Source organism: Fragaria vesca, linkage group LG5 (genome assembly GCF_000184155.1).
Source record: "Fragaria vesca subsp. vesca linkage group LG5, FraVesHawaii_1.0, whole genome shotgun sequence".
NCBI classification, from domain to species: Eukaryota; Viridiplantae; Streptophyta; class Magnoliopsida; order Rosales; family Rosaceae; genus Fragaria; species Fragaria vesca.
This window is the reverse complement of record NC_020495.1, coordinates 681734-686508: the sequence shown is the minus strand read 5'-3', so window position 1 is coordinate 686508 and position 4775 is coordinate 681734.

Here is a 4775-nt window from a genome sequence, read left to right as displayed (position 1 = left end):
CTACGCCTTCTCGGCGCCTCCTCCTCCTCCTTCGCCGCGGCACCTCCTCCTCCTCCAAGCAGCGCCGCCTCCTCCTCCTCCTCTTCTCGGCGGCAACTCCTCCTCCTCCTCTTCTCGGTGCGTGGCACCTCCTCTTCTCGGCGGCACCTCTTCCTCCTCTCGGCGAGTTTAGCGTCGGAGGTGGAGTGGAGTTGTTCGGGAACATGCAAACATAACCGTCGTGGTCGCCAGAGAAGAGGAAGAGAAGGAAAAAAAAAAACCTAAAAATACGAAAAAAACCGCCAATTATTACTAAAAAAAAAAAAATTTAAATTTTTACTTCCTTCCGTCGACTAAGATCTTAGGAGATGAAATATTCCGTCGGCTAAGAAAAACTTAGTCGACGGAAAAGTAATTTCCGTCGACTAAGTTCCGTCGACTAAAGTCTTGGCAGACGGAACTATTCCGTCGACTAAGTCCCACTGAGCCGACGGAATTGATGATTTCGTCGGCTATTGTCTTAGCAGACGAAGCTTAGCCGACGAATCGGCTAAGATCTTTGCAGACGAAATATATGTCTTAACCGACGAAACGGTTCCGTCGGCTAATAGCCATAATCCAGTGGTGTCACCATAACGAATTAGGAAAATATAACAAAATTAATAACATTGTCAGAATCTTATTCTCAATCTAAACTATAAGAGCACTTAGCTTCTCCATAAATTCTCTATTACGAGAATTCAGAGAAACAAAAGTCAAAACTTTAAGTAATTTTTTTTTTCCGACTTAAATATAATATTCTCTATTTTACATAATTCAAGCTACATTAAAAACGTTGTTGAACAAGAAATTCTAGAGAGTTCCATAAGACCAGCTTAAGGTGAGATAAACGCCATATATACAGTGTTTATTACAAAATAGTGAAACACTTCCTAGTTAGTTGTGGACGGCCATATATACATTGACGGTGGCACACAACATCAATCCGATGCATATGATGATGAGGTCAATGAAGATCTTTATATTTTGATTTTATGGGCCACACAATTTCTGTAAATAATTCTTTTGAATCATCATTTGTGCATAAGAAAAACACGTGTGTTCAAGTCGTATGTATATTTGAGGAAACCCAACACTCCAAACAAAAGTATGAACTCATTAGGAAATTGAAATCTCTAGCCTCTTCATATATACAATTAACAAATGTCAAGATGCTCCAAGGTAGTTACCATTATCTTAACCACATGTGGTAACTCTTGCTCTTTGAAGTAGGTTACCGACTAATTAAGCTCCAAGCTAAATAAAGAAAAAGAGTAAATAATTAAGGGGTTTATACGTATTGAGCTTAATTTCGTATCAAACATAAAAATGCCATGATCTCTTTTCTAGTTTTCTATATGTTGTTCTTGTACTTAAGTGCATAGTTTACAACTTTTACATAAACGCGAGTAATATTAATATGATTTGTGGGGAACAGGATTAGCCGTTGATCATGAAGGCAGGGTCCATGGATTATAGCTTGTAATTAAGTCATCGATACCACGTACACTCGTCTTGATACTTCATTCCCCACTTGGCAGGACAATCTCATCTTCATACAAAATGCTGATTTATATAATTATGATTGATAGCGGTCATCACATTTCATTGCTATGGCCTATGTGATCGATATGGGATTTTTTTTTCTGTTTTAGTACTCGATCTTATTGTTTAGTAGTACTGTCACGTATACATATTGATCCAAATTACACTTTCATCATTTTAATACATTCTTCAGAATTGTTCGAGTACTATTTGGATTACATCCATGATGCACTAATCATATATGCCCGGATGTATCCGCCAATTTGTATTAATGGAGGAGCCGGCTAAATATATGACTTCTCTTCGGTTCAAGTACAAACGCTAGCTTCATCGATCAAGTTAATTTTGTAGGGTTTGTGGGCCGCCGGAACATGCTCCGACAGTCGGACTGTGTCGGAGAAGATTGATGATGACATTGTCCTTGACCCTAACGCGAAGGTCAGGTATTCTAGGGTTAGGGTTTCAGAGAAGGTCAGGTATTCTAGGGTTAGGGTTTCAGAGAACACGGACGCTGTTAGCGGCAACCCTGTACTACGAGAAAAGCTCATTTTCCATGTCTGGTTGCCAACCCCTTTCTGTACATCCGTGCTCGATCTGCCATGTACGGTAACACATGTGGCTAAATTTAGGACTCCATTACAAGGTGGATTAATTAGTTGAAGATGAAATGAGCTTTACCCTTTCTTCTGAGCATTTGTAGATTATTGGAATCATTAAACTTTTTGTTGAGTCGTTTTTGATAACTTATGCTAAAAGGTCGAAGCATATTGTTTCTATTGAGGCAGAGTAGGTACAGATTGATTTTGATTCATCCTTGGCATTGACTTAACCGGTAGGATATAAGCTACTGTGGTCTCTCCAGCTAATAAGCGCAAACTGGAAAACGTACTCGTGGAAGCAGGAATAAGCTGCCTATATATGCTGCTGCTGCCTGTTGAGGTTGTAGTGAAGCCTCCTCGGAAGATGAGGGAAGAAGAAGAAGAAGAAGAAGAAGAAGAAGAAGAAGCTTCAGATGCACGTTGAGTATGATGCCTAGTTGGATGGTGCTTTTGGGTTAACCGTGGCTGTAGAAGCTTTATGAATAAATTAGAGTTTAATCTTGACCTGGTTCGGATCACTTCCTAGCAGTGTCAAGTTACTTGGTAACTTTGAATTATATCTCTATCAAAAAGCAAAAAAAGCTTTGAATTATATCAAATGAGGCATTCTAGTGAGGACTCTTAAATTGAAGATTAGTAAATGACTTTTCGGTTTATGGTTTAAAAGACCCATTTTTCGATCACATTTTGATATCTCATCCGTTCAGTTTTCAGGTTTATATGAGTAGATCATTTTTACAAATTTTCAGTCAAATTGGTATTTGTTAAGATAATAAATTAGATCAAATTAATGGACGTACCAAATCTGTCAAATATGAACCGTTCAAGTTCATAATTGATAAATCATACTTATGAATGTCTTAACAATTTTCAATATAGCTGGAAATTTGAAGAAATGATATACTCATAAATACCTATAAACTGAATGATCAAGATGTGGATATAATTAAGATCGAAATGTGGGATAAGCCTAAAAGCCCTCAACTTAAGAGTCCTCATTAGAAATGCTCTCTTATATCAAAATCCAATTAAGGTGTCTTTAGTGTCAAACTTTTATAGCTTTCTCGATGATGACTCAATGTTGACAAAACCAATGCGAGTGGGAATTCAGAATTGTGTATTACATCATTGTAAGTCCATTTATGCGCCTGAATACGTACTGGTTTGATTTAGCGTTATGATTGAATTATAAGCGTGGTGAGAGGGGCTGCAATTTATGTCTTGTTGGTTGTCTAGACCTCAACGACTTAGGCCTAGTTTGGTACAGATTCGCTTTTAAAAAAAATCAGCTTCTATCTAAACTTTTAGATTTTATAGTGTTTGGTAAATGAAAGAAAAACAGTTTTTTTTTTTGTAAATTACACGTCGCTGGCAGCAGTTTTTAGAAACAACTTGAAGGTTACTTTTAAAAGCAGTTTGTCACTAAAAACACTAGAAATTTTAAAAGCAGTTTGTCACTAAAAACACTAGAAATTAATAAATTTTACCTTAGCAGCACTTTTAAAACTAATATTTACCAAACACGAAACTGTTTTAATTCACAGTTGATTATTTTCGCAATGCAACAACAACAGTTTTTTTTAAAGTCACACCAAACTAGCCCTTAGTATTTGGAGCTAAAAAAACCTTTAAAATATCGTGATCAATCCAAAAAGAGATTTGTCGAAAAACAATGTAAATAATCAGAATTTGGGAAGGGGATTTTTTTCGAAAAGAAATATTTAGAGGGGGGAGTAATTGAATAAAAAGAAGGAAAAAAGAAAAAAAAAAGACTTTTATTTTATTTTTGGTAACTTAAATTTTGTCTTTTAGTGACTTATATTTTGTCTTTTTATAAATGTGTTAAAAAAAAATTTGATGGGTGGATTTCACATTGAGAAATTTTATTCTCACATTCCTAAATACTTAATACACACTTTAATCTTTTAACATTTAAAATCATGTTTTAGGGGTAATCAAAATGACTAAAAAGTCATACCTACTGGAATAAGAAATTTAGTTAGAAAATTAACTTTGTTATAGATCTAAGTCTAAGTTAACTACCGAATTGTACATTGAGGTTTCTCATGATTGTTCGTATTCATACTATTTATATCATTTTGATATATATAGTAATGGACATATCCTTCTACAAACAAGAATACCATATCGAACTCTACAATACAAAATACCTTTTGTCTTTCTATCGGTGAGAAAATAAAAATCATGTCGTCATATAACCCCTAGTTTAAATTTCCTTCATATGTTTGTATGTGTTGTTTCATGATATATACTTTTTAGAAGAATTGTTTCATGATGATCAATTGAAAGAAGAAAACCATAAAAGAATCATTGTGTTTATCTTGATAAAAAAAACACATGTAATCTGATTATGATATACAAGCTAGCTAGCTTTCATGATTGATAAGATAAAAAACAAAAATCAAACTCAATGATTTTGATATTTATTTATGGAAAAAATTCAGTTTACTACCCTGAACTTTAGGTCTAAAATCAGTTTGATACCTCATCTTTTTTTTAATCAGTTTCATACCTAAACTTTCAAAATGACATCAATCTCAACCAAAATGACTAAAATAGCATTGGTTAATCTTTTTACCCTCTCTCTCTCTC